The 18,331-nt window shown below is 34.0% G+C and overlaps 1 protein-coding gene across 2 annotated transcripts in view; it reads right to left on the minus strand.

Moving 5' to 3' along the window:
* LOC145254847 (uncharacterized) overlaps window positions 1-5,361 on the minus strand; it is a 119,959-nt gene extending 114,598 nt beyond the window's left edge. Inside the window, exon 1 of one of the 2 annotated variants that reach the window (XM_080113689.1) lies at window positions 5,093-5,361. The gene's annotated coding sequence lies outside the window, so the exon portion shown is untranslated. The remainder of the gene's footprint in view (window positions 1-5,092) is intronic. The other variant, XM_080113688.1, reaches the window with a different exon arrangement.
* Window positions 5,362-18,331: the final 12,970 nt, after the last annotated feature.

The following is an 18,331-nucleotide window of genomic DNA, read 5'->3' on the forward strand; positions in this document are numbered from 1 at the left end:
ATCGGAAATTTACAAGGTATCGGAAGCTGGAACGGGAGTGGAAAAATGTGTACCTATTTTCAGATGCCAAAAACGATTTTTTTTCATTGTTTTGATATTTGCTGTTTTTGGTTAAAACTTAATTTTTCATGGCTCGTATTAATAATGAAATGATAAATATTAACTGATTTCAACTATAAATCATCTTCATAAGTAAATTTCTACCTTTAGGAAATTATATGCACATTTTTCAAGGTTTTTGCAATGACCCCCACCCCTATATATAACTCTATATTTAGAAATTTAAAAGAATCGGAATCGGGTATTTAGAACAAGTTCGGTAATTGTATCAGAATCGGAAAAATATTGTAATGGGCCCATCACTAATACTACATCCGGCAGCAAGACTAATACACACACACACACACACACACACACACACACACACACACACACACACACACACATATATATATATATATATACAGTGATGATCATATTTATTGGCACGGTAAAATAAAAGTTAAATTTTGTCTAATAAATTCTAAAAAAGGGATTAAATTAAAGAAAATAACAAAGTATATTATGTATTTTTAACTGGCCTTTCCGATGCAGCAATCGGATTTTAGAAAAAATAAATAACAAAGGAACAACAAACATAATTGCAAAAAACCATTGTTCAAAATTATTGGCACGATTTATTTAATAATCAATTGTATAGCCTTTGGCCTTGATTACCTTCCTCAGTCGCTTTTCATAGTTTACAACCAAGTTGTTGCACTCTTCAGTAGTAATTTTAGCCCACTCTTCCTGACAATAATTCTCCAATTGAATAAGATTCTTAGGCTTCCTTTGCATTACCCTCAATTTTAATGTTCTCCATAAATTTTCAATTGGATTAAGGTCTGGGCTTTGTGATGGCCACTCCAAAACATTAATATGATTGTCCTCAAGCCATTTCTTAGTCAGTTTAGCCGAATGCTTTGGGTCATTATCTTGCATGAACCACCAACGACGACCAAGTGAGAGCTCTTTATCAGAGTCTTTCAGGTTTTCATCCAATATTTTAACATAATCTTCCTTTTTTATGCTACCTGTGACCTTAACAAGTCGCCCTGGTCCAGAGGCAGCAAAGGATCCCCAAAACATCAAACTGCCTCCACCGTGCTTCACTGTGGGTATGGTGTTCTTAGGCAGGAAAGCTGACGCCAGATTTTCTGTAAATATAAGACACTTTATTATGGCCAAATAACTCTATTTTCGTTTCGTCAGTCCATAGAACACGTTTCCAGAATGCAACATCTTTATCAATATGACGTTTTGCAAAGGCTAGCCTTGCTTTCAGGTGCATAGGCTTCAATAAGGGAGTCTTTCTCGGACGACATGCTTTTAAACCAGCTCTCTTCAAAACTCTACCAACTGTATGTCGAGATACATTCACTCCAGAGGTGCTCTGTTCATCAACAATCTCCCCAACAGAGATCCTTGGGTTTTGTCTTACTTGTCGAACAATTTTCCGTTCATCTCTTGGGGAAAGAATCCTTTTTCTCCCTCTACCCTCTAAACTCATAACGTGGCCTTGCGATTTGAACTTGTTTATTATGGCTCTAACAGTGGATTTGGGAAGGTTTAGCTTCTTTGAAATCTTATCATATCCCTCCCCATTGGTATGGCATGCTACAACAAGCTTCCTGACGTCTTCGTTGTGTTCCTTAGTTTTAACCATGGCGATTGAAAATTATAATTTAGTCACTTATAATAGTTTAAATAAATCGCTATCTAAAAATTATCTGAAAAAAATTATTCACTGAATTAGCGTTAAGCAAGCATAATATGGCTATAAAAAAGTTCAGAAAGCACGTAAACCGGAAATTGATTGATATTATACTGATACTAAAAGAAAAACAAAGCCGTGCCAATAATTTTGAACAAGGGTTTTTTGCAATTATGTTTGTTGTTCCTTTGTTATTTACTTTTTCTAAAATCCGATTGCTTCATCGGAAAGGCCAGTTAAAAATACATAATATACTTTGTTATTTTCTTTAATTTAATCCCTTTTTTAGAATTTATTAGACAAAATTTAACTTATTTTACCGTGCCAATAAATAGGATCATCACTGTATATATATAAATATTTATATATATATATATATATATATATATATATATATATATATATATATATATATATATATATATATATATATATATATATATATATATATATAAATTCCGGGTTAATATTTTCCAGAGGCAAAGCAACCAATGAAGTTTTCACGCGGTTAATACAAGAGAGCTCAATACCAAAGTAGAGCAAGATATACTTTTTCTTTGTTTAGCGTAACACATTTAACACATTTATGAGCATGTTTCGGTCAGCCAGTTACAACTAAATAGAGACCTCTTCAGGCGATATTATTTATACTAATGTTTAGTGTGTATTAATGCTTATGTAAAACAAATAGTTATATATATATATATATATATATATATATATATATATATATATATATATATATATATATATATATATATATATATATATATATATATATATATACGTGCATAATTTATGTCTCGGCAGTAGAGTGAAAAGCATATCTTATTTTTCTTTTATTAATATTATGGGAATTTTTTTCCTTTTTTCCCTTGTACACATTTTTGTGAATTATTCCATGGATTTCTGCCTTTGGATTATTTTGGACCATCTTCCAATTACGGGATTTCCTTGGATTTTACTTGTGCAAATGGAAATTCAATTAACTTTCTTGAAGTTATACATTTGGATTTTACCGTCACTGGATTATTTATCTTCTACCAGACTATCCATTCATGTGTAATCACCTTTTCCTTCACCATATTCCTTCTGCTTAACTTTTTTTGTTATCAAGTAAGATCTTTGACTTACTTGTTGTTTCATCAAATACTTTTGCATGCAAACTCCTATCCCGCATTTTGCTAATTCCTACCCTCTGATGAGAAGGAAAGTATTTCTTCGAAACTCTGCGGATTAAGGACTATCCAATTATCTAGTGTTTCCTTTTCAGATTAAATATGTTTTTAACTCATTTCAAAATGTTTTTTAACATGTTTTATTAACTGTTTGCTCGTATGATATATATATATATATATATATATATATATATATATATATATATATATATATATATATATTAAAAATTTTGATTCATGTCCAGGTAACCTATATCTAAAATTTCAAGTATTAGGACCCAAAATTGGCGGAGGAGTTTGGTAGAGTCTTCAAAGGTCAACTCTTTCACCTTTGACCTCTTGGATGTTTTAATTTATGCAGATTGCGTATGCATTATTCTAGGATCAATCTTCTATTGAATATTATATATTACGAGGAATAATTTGCCCGGGTGGACTAATTCGCAAAATAAATAAATGAATAAATAAATAAAATATATAATAATGATAATGTAGTTAATCAAATTCCGTCTGTGTTTGTTTACAATATCAGTCAGCTGATATTTGGGCTTGACGAAGAATGATTTGGAAACTACTTCTGATTAATGTTTAATTTTAAAATATGTCGACAAAGAAATGATTTTCGGCGATTTTAAATGGTACCGCTTCTTTTATCATAAATTGAATTCATTAATAATAAAAAAAATTAAAATAAAATGATAAAGTACACACGGGCTTGAACAGGGAATCATTCGATCTGTAGTCGAATGGTCTACCACTGAACTATGTTTCCATATGTTACCAATTCTGTCTTTTCTTATAAGAAGAAATTATTGGTTGAGATTGTATTATCTCCGTTGCCGGTGCGACCTAAAATATTTTCTTGTAAAAATTCTTTTTTATCTATAAGAAACAAAGACTATTTTTAGAATCGGATTTTTTTTTCGATTTTCGATAATTATCAGACGAATCTCTGTACAAGAAATATGTAAGAACACTACCAGACATTTGAATTAGCTTTGTGTGAAATTTGCCAAAGATAGGCTAACCCGTTTCGGAAGAAACTGAAACACACACACGCACGTTCGCACACACACACACACACACACACACACACACACACACGCACGTTCGCACGTTCGCACGCACACACACACACACACACACACACACACAAAGTGACTTATATAATAGTAGAGGGAGAGATTTTGTTATTCGATTTTTCGACCTCTTGCGGAGTTATAACTTGACACAACTTGTTATTTGACATGTCCGACAAGTGTGTGTGTATGTGTGTGTTTGTGTGTGTATGTGTGTGTTTGTGTGTGTGTTTGAATCAGAGATTTAATGCGTGTGCGTGTGCTCATGCACGTCTTACTTCGTGACCGTCCAAACTTAAAACTCGAAAGTGATTTCAAAGTCGCTTAAACTATTGATTGAAAAGTAATCTTGGCACTTGCGCAGTTTAACATTTCCAAGAAAATTTAGATAGCCATTCTTAACATGGGTAGAGTAGAGGCTTTGTCAAATCTTCCCTTGCGCAAACGGGACTTCCCTAAAACGAAAAAAAAATTAATTTGCCTGGGGATGCTAAACTGCAGAACTGCACTAGTGCTGTAATTTCTTGCTTAAATTAAATGTGTCGATTTCTCGGTCTTCCAAGCCAGCAAGACATCTGAAAAAACGTCTTGGTGTTCCCAATAGGAGACTTTTTGAATTTGGCGATCGAAAAAAAGAAAAGGTCAAGCGTGGGTTTGATGGAACGAACTGGATTCGAACTTGGCTCACCCAGGTTTTCAGCCCGTGCCGTTAACCACATAATCACAGTCGCTACTCGCTTCCCGCTGTTTATCACTTTTAAACATCGTACTTATGCAGAGAAGTCACCTTATTGAAATAATAACAATAGTATCATTGTTATTTAGAAACCTATTCTTAACATGGAGAGGGGATGGTGTTTTGTAACTATTCTGTACTTTTACGTAACAATTTAATAAACAAAAAATACCGTAAAACTTGAATTTAACATGAAAATGCTATTAAAAAAAATAAACTTCTCTTTATAAGCACCAAAAACTTATTGTCAGTCAGTTACGAACGGGAACAGTAATCTCCGTACGGATACGAATACTAAGTAAATATTGTCTCTTAAAAACAAACAAAACAAAAAACTTTTACTTACTTACGATTGTCGCATGAGCCAGAGGCTAGAGTATCAACGCCGAGGTCACTACAATGAGTTGTTGTGTAAGAAGTGCTAATAATCGCAGCGTCAGTGTTCATTCGACGAAAAAGCACTGTACGATAGTAGGTGCGCGTTACTCTTGCATTGCGACCTCTTTTCATTCATTCATTCTTTTCCTTTTTTTCCTATTTTTTTTTTTTTTTTTTTTCAATCGTGCTTTCATAGTCCATGATTTCTTACTCACTCGTCGTCAATAACACTTGTGAAATGGGTGTGGAGCGTGGCGCAATGGCTGGGACGGGGTGGGGGTACTGTGGGGCGATTATAGTGTGGATTTTACAGTGTAAAAGAATTAAATTAAATAACGTCGTTGACTTGATTAGACCTCCCCCTCGCTATATACCATCATCCTCTCTCTTTGTTTTGTTTTGTAAGTGACTTACGCAGTTACGCACGTACGGTGTGTCACACCTGAAATAAATAGTCTGCAAGGTGCGTGAAACTAATCAAAAAAGGTCTCTCTTTGTTTCTTCAGTTTGACTCTCTCTCTCTCTCTCTCTCTCTCTCTCTCTCTCTCTCTCTCTCTCTCTCTCTCTCGATACACACACACACACACACATATATATATATATATATATATATATATATATATATATTTATGTGTGTGTGTGTGTGTGTGTGTGTGTGTATATATATATACTAGCAAAAGTACCCGTCGTTGACTGGGTTCAAAAACAGCCTACATAAAATGGACTCTGAAAGTATGATAGGTTATGAAAAGGAAGAGTTGAAAATTTGAGGTGAATTTGGGGGTATCAAAACCAAAGCAAAATATTATGAAAGTAAAAATAAAATAGATAAACCTCATAATTTATTATACCATACCTGTTCACACCGAAACACTTATCTTAATGTGGATCTATATTAAAAAAAACTTTGTTAAACTTTGTGACATATTTCCATTCTACGGAGGTCAGGCGTGAACGAACACCCCATAATTTTATTATACCATATTTCTTCAAACTGAAGCATAAGTATCAAAGTATACTTACGCAGATAGATATGAACTTACGCAGATAGATATGAAAAGTCTTTATTAAAGTGTGTGCCTATTTCCATTCTATGGAGACCAAGCGCGAACGCAGACCCCACAATTTTATTATACCATCCCTATTTAAGTTAAAACATACTTATGAAAGTATTCTTATGTACATCTATATCAAAAACACATGTAAACGTTTTTTTTTATTTTTTTATTTTTTATTTCCATACTTTGTGGACCAGGCGCGAACGCAGACCCCACAATTTTAATGAACCACTGTTCTGCCAGATCAAACATACCCATTCCTGTGTCTCGATACATCTTCGATCATTATATGTAATCAGGTTTTTAAAATAGGCAACCATATAGGAGCCTATTCGTGACCACACACACACACACACACACACACACACACACACACACACACACACACAGATATTCAGCTTTATATATATATATATATATATATATATATATATATATATATATATATATATGTATATATATATATATATATATATTCACTTTAGCCTTTATTATATGTTTATTTTTATTGTTTTAAATCTATTCTCTATGCTGATGAAGATTTAATAAAAATATGTTTCGTCTCAGAAACCTGGAATAAGTGAAATAGACATCCCTTTTCTGTCTCAATGTCCATTTCCCTTATTCTATGTACCTAAAATGTTTTAATAACTTTAAAAACTTTATTTTTTCTATGTTTATTGCTTTTAGCAAATAAGGTGCAAACCAATATTAAAATATTTGCCAATGTTTTTCCTCTGACGAGATGAATAAGCATCGAAAACTTATGAGTTAAGGAAGTAGATTTATTAAATCGTATTCTTTCTTTTTTTTTTTTTTCAAACAATAAAAAAATTCTATATCTGAAGATTAACCATTTTCAAATAATAAAATTTAAATACCTAAAATTTGATTCATTTGCTCTATCTTTTATATTGAGCAATTTTATTTAGCTGGGATTGTCTTATATAAAAAATATTACATCTAAGAATATTTTGTAATACCAAAAATATCTGGATTAGCATACCAATAGATATATTTCATTTCATTATTCCGAAAAAAAAAAAATATATATATATATATATATATATATATATATATATATATATATATATATATATATATATATATATCAGATTTATTTTTTCTTCTGTTGAGCTGGCTCTATATCTACAGTATTATGAACACTTGGTCACTATATTCATGCTTACCCGTAAAAATTACAGGCAAAATGTTGAAGTTCTTCTTCGTCTGGTTAAAGGCTTTTACGAATATATATATATATAAGACGTTGATGTAGTTAACTTGAAGCATTGTATAGTATGTAGTTAATTGAAATATGTAGAAGGCGGTAAAATGCAGTGGTAACGGAAAGATACAAACCGAAGCCGGTGAAAAAGTTTTAATACAACTTACAGATACATGTTTACATATTCATACATTTCATATACACATTATATTTATACATATACAAATACAAATATAAATATATTGTGTATATGAAATGTATATTTAATTTAACTATATATATATATATATATATATATATATATATATATATATATATATATATTAACACATACTATTTATGAACTAAAAAAGTTGAAGCGCTACACATACGGGATTGGTACCATTAAAACGAACGACCTTTACTTACCAACATTCTTTAATGTAATTTTGCCAGTGACGGTTCGTGGCTGTGTAGCCCCTCCCCCCCCACCACCACTGGGGCGCGCTTTGCCACTCATATTTTACGGGCGAGACAACGCGAAGGTTGATAATAACCTAAGCGAAAGTGCTTATTGTGGAACGAACTTGAGAAACGCAGGTCGTCAGTCCGTGTCGTTACCCACTTGACCACTGTTACCTCCCACGTAATAGGGCAGATCATTATGACAGTTATATAACACGGTGCGTGCGAAATTTTACATTTCCATTTGGTTTACGAAAACAAATAGAAATATGAAATGTGACATTGTGTGCTTTAATTTAGATACAGAGAGAGCAGGAGGGGCAGGATAGAGGGGCTAAAATAATTATATCATAACGCAGAGACTAAAAATAAATACATTTTTTTTCATTAAAATATACTACGAAAATTAACTGAAAAATTTCTATTAGAATGCATTTAGATTCCTTCGTAAAACTGTTAGATATTTGGAACCATAAGCCAGTTGTTAGATTATGCAGGGCGACACCAAGTTGTCTTGCTGATAGTCAATTTAGGAAATCGACTATTATTATTAAAAAGTTTAGAATGTTAGATAAAAAAAAATTATAGTTTGTTGGTATTAACAAAGACAGATATAGGTTTCGGCATTTGGAATAGTTTAGTAGAACAATAAAACAAAACAACCAGAAATGCGGCCTTGGCGAGTTGAGTGTTAAAATACTCGAACAAATAGGTTTTAAAAATAACAACTCGAAAACGTGAGTCAAAGTCGCATGTTAAAAGATGTGAGTTGAATTACGTCATAGCAAGCGAATAGTAGATGTATATACAAAATTAGTCAGTAGTCAATTAGACAGAGTTAGACAGAGTGTTAGAGAGAGAGACGGGAGACAGACAAAGAGAGTTGGAGCGTTGGAGACAAGGCCTATATGGCCGTGTACGTCAAGAGAAAGACGCATACAATCTTTCAGTGGTAACGTATTTGAAATAAAAGTTGTTTTAAATACAACCAGAAGCTTGCTGGTCATTTCCTTGAGATGGATATTCATTTCAGCTTTGGTAGATTCGTCGACCAAGACCCGGATGAATGAAGATAATGTTTTCCTGTTTCTAATAAGATGTTCTGTCTCTTTGTTCTTAAGAGAATTTGCTGATAAAATGTTATATGTCCTGTTGAACTGTATCGATATGTAATACACGTACATATATATATATAGACTCTGCTATATAACACTGACGCTAACATACTGTTAACTTAGCCTCAACGTAACACAGTTAGAAGCGATTAAGTTAGCTAGTGTGGATTTTTATAAGGGATACATGTCAGGATAAGCTAGGCAAACGAAAATTACCCAGAAGCAGATGACATGATTTGAAATGGAGGCCAAAAGTCAAAATCTCTAGGCAAAATATGTAGTCAAACGATCATGATATGAGTGGATGTCACGTTTTTCGAGCGAGAGAAACAAACGGTGTCTAGTCAGTTCTCTCCGGGAAGCCAAGTCATGCAGGCGAGACACGTCCAATAATGTAGATGATCTCAGCGATGATGTTGCCGATGCCTCTGTTCGTTGTGAAGCTCTTTTCTTAAGAGTAATCTAGAAAATTAAACAGTCAATGATTTTAGCTATGGAGTCTCCATAAGTAAATTCTCTTTCCAATAAAACCCTGAAAACTCAGCAAAGTCTCCTTGTGTTTCCAAGTAGTTCATTCATCTTGACAAAAAGACACGGCCATACATGAAATGCAGACGGCGAAAAAAACAAAACAAAAACATTTCACTTGATTACTTAGTGATGACACAATATGCGCGATACCCCGTTAATTAAAATATAACAAAATGTCAGCAATTTTAAATTAGCAAATCGGCACTACAACTCCGGCTATTAACCTCTTATCTCTATTGATAAAGTCGCGCCGTTTATTGCACTAATAGTGAGATTAAAACACCAAATTCATATTAAAAATAGAAGAATTTTATCTTTCTAATGCACTATACATATTTATGGCTAAGGCTAACTAATTTGCATAATACATTTCAAAAGGAAACTCTTTAATTAATTATTCGTTCACATTGTTTCCCACCCTTTCATGCCTTGGTGTTACCAATCTAGATCTGCGCTATCGTTACTTTTATGATAGGTACTCGCCTGGGCTTCAGTCTCTGGTTCCCTCCCACCCCGGGTAAATCTTTCGGAACAAACACTCGTCTAACTACAACAACCGTCATAAATATTCCCCGCTCTCTATCTGTGCTTAAACCTAAACGACAATTCTATGAACAAAGCGCCTTTCCAAGAACTGTCCATTTGTTGAACATAATACTTTTAAAATTAAAAGAAAAACAAAAGAGAAAAGAAACATTAAAAAACTGTGAGTTACCTCTCTCTCATATATTATATCAACGAATTCATTTTGTCTGGACTGAAGATACATTTTTTTTTTTGTTTCGATATATTTCTCGTTGGTGTTTTTTAATTTAATTTCGAAAATATTATCACTGGTGTTTTTGTTTCGTTCCTTCTCGCGTTTTTTTTTTTTTTTTTTTTGTCATGTTCGGTTCCCGTGTCTTCCTTGTTTTCTTTTTACCCGTGTTAGATGTGCGATAAATACTTTGGGTTTTGCTTTCCCATAAATTCCCTTATACCCCCTCCTTTGTGACGTGTTACAAAGATAAACGATATTTGCTTTTATCGTAAGTTTCCTTTCATACCCCTACGTTTATTTATTACTTAATTCCCCACCTATTTGTCGCATATGTTACAAAATCTAATGTAAATAAGTTCTTGTTGAGCCGTCGTCTAATATTTATAGTCGCGGAGGCTGGTAGGTAACCAGCCAACATTACCACAGCTTCAACGGCTAAATGGATGTTTTTTTTTTGTTTTGTTTTTTTCACCTTTCTCCACCCGGGCTGCCTACTGCATCTATTTTTTTCTTTTTCCCTTCACTGCTATTTTTATTTTTTACGGCTGGGGGTTGCTCAATACCCTTATTACACTACCTTTCTCCGCCCGTTCTTGACATTCCAATGAGGAGGTTGGTGGTTGGGCAACAACAACAACAGCCGTTCTTTGTTTTTGTCTATTAATTCTATTTTCGATCCGTTCCAACTTCCGAATAACAGTATTCACTTCTGGCGGGAACTGGCTGATGTAATCACCAATTTTATCATAAGTCCTAGTACTTTCCAATCCTTCAGGATTCATCGTCAAGGATTTTTTCTGATGGTGTGGTATGCTTCTTCTGGGCAACGCCGGTTAACGGGTACTGCTAGTTGGCTATAAAGCGAGGCTAGCTGTTTATTTGTAAATAAACAATCAGCTTGAGCACTGTAAACGTGGTGGGTGAGTGTCTATTTAAATGGACATGTGACAAGGTTATTTGCGGACATCGATCCCATGGGCCAGAGGTTAGAGTTGCCGACTGTTCACGCGATGGTTGTAAGTTACATCCCTGGCTAAAAGGGAAAGGTGCTGGTCTAGCTGCACTGATAAGCTGTGATACAACGAAACAGTAGTGCATATGGATGACTATATAGACACACACATACACATATATATACATATAAATAAATATATATATATATATATATATATATATATATATATATATATATATATATATATATATAAGAGTAAATGGTAGTTTGCTTGAAACATTGCTGGTAAAGGAATATATGGAAGTTTTAAAAGCCAAAAGTAATGCGGAAAGGACCGGAATCATGAGAGTAAAGAAAAAAAAACAAATAGACGGGTGTGTTAGAGTAGAGAAATGTCTAGCTGTTTATTCATCTATCATTCCTCACCTCCTTGCATAATTATTTTGCAACCAAGTTGTTATGACCGGTGTATATAAAGTCTGTTGGTGGTATGGAACTTTGATTAATTTCGGGAGAAAAACACCTCCCCTTTTCAAAAAGAAAACAAAAGTATATTCAAGATGACGATGTGCCTTGTTTGGGGATAGAGGTCAGGACCGCAGTAAGATGTGACTAGTTAAACTGTAGGTAGCTGGGGGTAATTGTATTTTATTTTTATATATTTTTTTGTTATAAACATTTATTGGCTATATATATATACATATTATAATCTTGTTTAATATATTGTTGTTGTTGTTGTTGTTGTTGTTGTTGTTGTTGTTTCAAACTAACGACGCAGCTAAGATTTTTTCTTTTTTATTATAGTATCGTAGTAAAATTCACGTGACCTATAGTGTAAGGGAGATAACTGTTTAACTTTATCTTATCTTTTTTATTATTATGCTTTTTTGTACTAGTTCCTTATAAATATATTTTTTGTTGTTGTTTATGTTTTTATTTTGTTTTTTATTATTTATATTTTATTTTTTTAAAATTAATTTTTATCGATGAAATTATTTGTTGTATATTTTGTTTGTTTTCAATTTCTTGACTGTTAACTATACTGCATGATTGCCTTTAAAAATGTACAGCAAATACCGTATTAAAATACAACTAGCCAGACCCGTGGAAATTTCACGGAAGGAGAAATATATTGAATCAACAGGTATGTTTCAATAAAGCTGAAATTTTATGAATAGTGCAAAAATTAGATTTTTCGAACAGAAAACCCCAATAACACGCAGCTAATATGAGTTTATTAATGTTTGTATGAAAATAGTGTCCATTGTATTTTAAATATAAAACTGACTTTAATCAGATAAATTAAGAAATACTAATAAACACTGAGAAAGTAATATTGTGCTACATAGTTCAATAAAAATAATAAAATTACATTGTAAAAGACAATCTTTAATTTACTCCTTCAGCACCTCTTTGCAGACAATGTTCCTTTATTTTGCCCCGTCCCCTATTTCACGTAGCAGTTTGCTAACTTCTTTCTTCCATGTTGAAATTACTACGACTTCTTTTCTCATACCACAATGATCTTATATTATTATAGAACGATATTCGAAAACAAGGCTACATCAAAGGGAGATCACTCTCATATTCTTGTCCATTGTTTATTCTTTATATACAACATAATCACGTTGACACACCGGTTTTCGCCAGATCACCAAAGTTAAGCAACGTCGAGCCTGGCCAGTACCAGATGGGTGACCATTGGGGAAGGTGCAGTGCTGTATGTACCGCGAGGTCAAATACTAGGTTGGGAAACTGGTACGCTCTATTCTTCTCTGGAGGGTAGATGGGTCTCTCTTAAGTGATGGTGTCATAATAAAAAGAATGCCCTTGATAACCTTAGCGGAGCATCAAGTATTCAGCTACGAACAAGATTTGAATTACACTACAAACTCGTGTAGTGAGTTCAATCTCAGTTGTGGCTGCACGTTACGTTGTGTTTGTTTATTGGCCTTTTTAAAAAGAATTCTCGGATTTGGCCATTTTTTTACGTAGTTTAGCTTTCAAAAATTATATTTGGCTTTTTTTAAAGCGTAACACACGGACTAACTAAGGAATGGAACAATTAGAAATATTATATGGATACTCATTAATTAATATCAGTACGGATTTTCTGTTGCATTTTATGTTACACGTATTTGTAATACGCTGTATTTCAATGTCAAAGGTATAATTTTACTCTGATGATCACTGACACGTAACTACAGGATAACTTATACCGAGGAAGTACTCACAACTTGTGTCATAGGTTGGAATTTAAAGAATGTGAGTTATAACAACGTCCTTATTCTGCAGGGTTTTTTTTCGGGTTTGTTTTGCAAGCCACAGAGATTTAAAAAAAATAGTCAAAAAAATAAATATATAAAAAAATAAATGTGACCAAAGGTCAGATAAGTTACTCTTTTACCTATCTGGGTAGATTTTTAGTGGTTTTTACTTAATATAAAAATGCTTATTCGGCTCGAAAAACAAGCAATGTCAACCGATACGCAGCCACAAGAAAAAATGGCCGCATAACAAATACATTGCTGCCATTTTTTTCTTGTGGTCGTACCTGGTGAAATTGATTGTTTTTCAATCTGAATAAACATTTTACATTAAGTTTTGTACATTTGTTTCAGTGTTATATAGGGGTTTCATTGAGAGAGTTTTATTAAAAGATGAGTCTTAGAGAGAGAGTAAGAGTCTTATTAGAAGTGATACTGTATCTTAGTGAGAGATGTGTTTAAGAGGAATGTTGAAGGACTCAGAGTGAGAGATGCTTAGAAGGAGTCTTATTACAGTGAGGGATGTTGAAAGACTCTGAGAGAGAGAGAGAAAAGTTGTATTGTAAGAGACTTAGAGAGATATTGTTCATGTTATAAGAGATTCTTATATATTAAAACTGTTCATTCTTTAATTGTGTAGAAGAAGAAACTCTTGGAGTGAAGGGATATAGTGTTCAGACAGTTCGGACATGATGATGTTGAGACGTGTATGTAAAGACATATAACACAAATATATAATACAATTGGACTTTACCTTTGTATAAGAATCATAAACACAAGACGAGCTTTACAAAAAAACACTTTATGGTTTATTTCGTCACACGGCCGTGTTTCCAGCACCAAGAATTCAAAGTCTCACATTTTTTCTTGAAGTGACGTCTCGCTCCTAGACGCCTGACTGTCTCTCTCCGAGTTTTCTCACTGACTGACTAACTCTAACAAAAGTTTTTCTCTATTCCTAGAACTTTCTATTTTCCGTGACGTCATACACATGTTAAAACATGTGCCTTCTTTCACGTGTCCTGGGCATACGTGTCCAAAACTTTTCCTATTTCTCAAAAGGAATTTTAACCAATATTCAATATGTTAAAAACATTATCTTATAAGCTGCATTCTTTCAATTTTAAATTTCATAACAAACTTGATAGTTAACATTCTTTCCTTGAAATATTTATCTATATTCTAAACAAATGTTTGTTTTACATTTTTAAATTCTCACACGTAATCTATTTCTAAACCCAGATTACGAGGTTCGAATTTGTCTATTGCTATTTCATTTTCATTTTAAACTAAATTCTCCATTTTTATACTTACATGAAAAGGGGACAGCCCTTATCATGTAACACCCGTATTTTTTTTTTTTTAACATAGTTACGTTTTTTTTTTTTTAGGTAATTCATTTATATATATATATGCGTGATCTACTGGATTCTATGGCTGTGTATATTCTTCCCAACTCTCTCTCTCTCTCTCCCTCTCTCTCTCTCTCTCTCTCTCGCTTCGAAGACAAAACAACAAACATGTATTTCCTTTGTACGAGCCTTTTTCAAGCCTCACACAAAAACACACATTCACATTTCAAGCTATGTCATATACATACGCACACACAAGCATGCGCGCCCACGTCCACACACATACATATATTCACGTTCGCGTACATACACTCACATTCACGTGTATATACACACACGCTAACGCACACATATGTACTAACACACGCGCACACGAACGCACACATGGACGACGTCACTTCCGCTTTCTAGGGAAATATACACATGCGCAAAGGACCACCGGAAACGAGTATAAAAGAGAGAGTAACAACCGGCTTCTTCCTTTTTCGATACTAGCCTCCTAGGTGGTTGGTCGGCGCGCTAGCCGCCGCCGTTTCGGCGCGCGCACACGCATACGTCACGCTCACTTACTACTATTATGGGGCACGAGCTAACAGACCGTATGTACACATTCACACTCTTTCTCTCTCTCTATCTACTACTGGTCCCTGAGAACACCTTTACGTAGCTGACTACTAACTGACGTCAAATCTCATATCCTCTTCTTTGTCTACACGCTGGACTATCATTTTCAATTTCCACTACAACACTCATTTCTTTTCCCACGCGCGAACAAACGATAGTGACCCGAACTTGAGATGAAAACACATTTCCGATCTTGCTACAACACCAGTCCGCAACGAACATTGGTTACACTCGCGCGGACATGAACACATGTTATAACTAAAACGTTCATTCTTTCAACAGCAAATAAACGATGTTTATCTTATCCATCAATTGTGTCTTTGTTTCCTTCAATTCTATTCGTTTCATTATTTTCTTGTGGCGAGCTAGGGTATTATACTCTGGTCCGCAACACCTTTCTCGCTCGCTTTTCATCTCACTGTATATATTATTCCCATCTTAAGACTATTAAACTATTTTTATACTTAACTATATTTTATTTTTATTTTATTTGCGCAATACAAAATATATAAAAAATACGTAAGCATTTTTTAGCAATTGATTTTTAGTTTTTTCATCGCATATCTTTTTAAATAACTATGCTTGTTTAAATAATAATCTATAAATCTCACTTGTCTGTTTAAATGTATGTATGTATGTATGTATGTATGTATGTATGTATGTACGACATAATCACGTTAACACATCAGTTCACGTCAGATCACCGAAGTTAAGCAACGTTGACCCTGGCTAGTACCAGATAGATGACATTTGGGAATTCTAGGCGCTGTATGTGCTCTCCACTTATTTCGGCATTGTTTCCAGTCGTCCTGAACCGCCTCTTGCCACTGGTGTTCAACAATGTCGACTCAGGAGAGGTATGGTTGGAGATTGCGCAACTGTTGCCACAATAATTTCACGCGAAGGCACCCTTACAGTAAGTACCTATAGTCTGTCAAGACTGAAGGAAGCCATAATGTATGTATGTATGTATGTATGTATGTATGTATGCCTTAATATTTCGATAGAGGCGACCGATTTTCACGAGATCCATATCGTTTTGAAGGGCGACCCTTCGGACGACAAATATCGAAAGATGGACTAAAAACATTAATTCGTTCATCCTCAACTGGGCAGTTTTCTACAAGGAGGGGTCACCTTTTTCGTCGATATTTTCGAAAGTCTTTCCATCTTTTTGATTGACTAGCATCAATTTAAACCTTCGCAACTTCCGTTTTGGCGACGGATGCAACGGCAAAGGCGTAACGGTTATTTTTTCACGTTCTTTTAGTTCTTCACGATACAGGTTCGAGCCTGCCTGCCAGTTACCACTTTTTTTTTATTGCTCAACACACACCTCCAAACACCCGGGACAACACCGCGCACCCAGGCTAATCTTATATATTTTGTCAAACTGTTTAGATATTTTCCATTCTTTTCTTTTTTTGATTCCATATCTTAATTGACAAACTTGCACATGTGTTTGAAAGTTAGGGTCTGGTTTTAGTCACAATCATTTTATAGGAAATTGAAATTGGTGGAGCATTTTATTTAAATTTCTTTTCCGGACTGATTCTCGAGATTCCGCCCATGTTAAGTTTTTCTTTTTCTTTTGTAAAAAAAATTGTAAATTTGATAAATTTGTACATTCGGTCCACCTCCACAACTTTCTTTAGAATGACTGCTTGGATAGGTTTTCAACTATGCTGATTAAGAAAATCTTATTCAACCTTTGCGGAGATAAGTACTTATAGAGATATAAAGACTTGTATTATGCACTGTAATTCTCTGGCTGCCAGGTTTGTACACATTCGTGATAAATAAATCTACTTCTCTCCTACCGACACTGCCACCTCACATTTCTTTTTTAGCCTTTGCGAGTGGGTATACTGGCAACGATTTTCGCGGTTACATTTGTGGGGATTATTTTTCCACATTCCCAACCTCATTAAAAGAGGGGGTTGTCTATTCCGAAAGCCATTCTTTACACGGGGATGTTGGGAGTGTCTATTTTGAATGCCATACTTAAGATGGGGAGGTTAGTGGTGTCTATTCCAAAAGCCGTTCTTAACATGGGGAGTTTGAAATTTTTATTCCAAACGCCGTTCTTAAGACGACATAAAACTGGAATTTCATTTAATCCTGTTGGTGGAAGACTTGAAAAAAAGAGGAAGACTTGAACAATAAACGGAAACAGCTAGGACTGCTACCACTGATTTCGATCACTCTAAACAGTCCATATACAGTGAGAATCCCTAACCTCTAAAACCTCTGTTTTTACTTTCCATTATTATTCTAATAGACCATTTTTCGTACTAATATTAGTATATATATAGTATTAATTAGTATATAATATAATATTAATTCATACTGATTTATGGATTCCCTTAACTGCTTTTTTTATATATTCAAACAGTGCCTGCATGTCATCACCTCAAAGCATCATTAATCGCCAGTGAAAGCCATATTATTTCATTTCGGCCACGGCCAACTGTGTCCGCAGTTGTTCAGGGATGGCAGTGGCTACCAACAACAACCAAAGCTTACTTTTTTTTGCAAGGAGGGGGAAGGCTTCCACCGGGCAACGCCGATTAACGGGGCCTGCTAGTATAATAATAAATACGAAACCTGCATTAATCAAAATAATCATATTTAAGCGTATTTTACAACCGTGCCATGGCGAACGTTCCTGTTAGTACACACACACACACACACACACACACACACACATATATATATATATATATATATATATATATATATATATATATATATATATATATATATATATATATAGGTTTTAGGTGTTCAAAAGTAGGGAATAATAAAGACAAAGAGGTTGTTAGATAGTGCTCAATAAAAAGAGCAAAATATTTTTTTATTATTTGAGGGTA

The sequence above is a fragment of the Euprymna scolopes genome, chromosome 30, assembly GCF_053919585.1.
Source record: "Euprymna scolopes isolate OS-2025 chromosome 30, ASM5391958v1, whole genome shotgun sequence".
NCBI lineage: Eukaryota > Metazoa > Mollusca > Cephalopoda > Sepiida > Sepiolidae > Euprymna > Euprymna scolopes.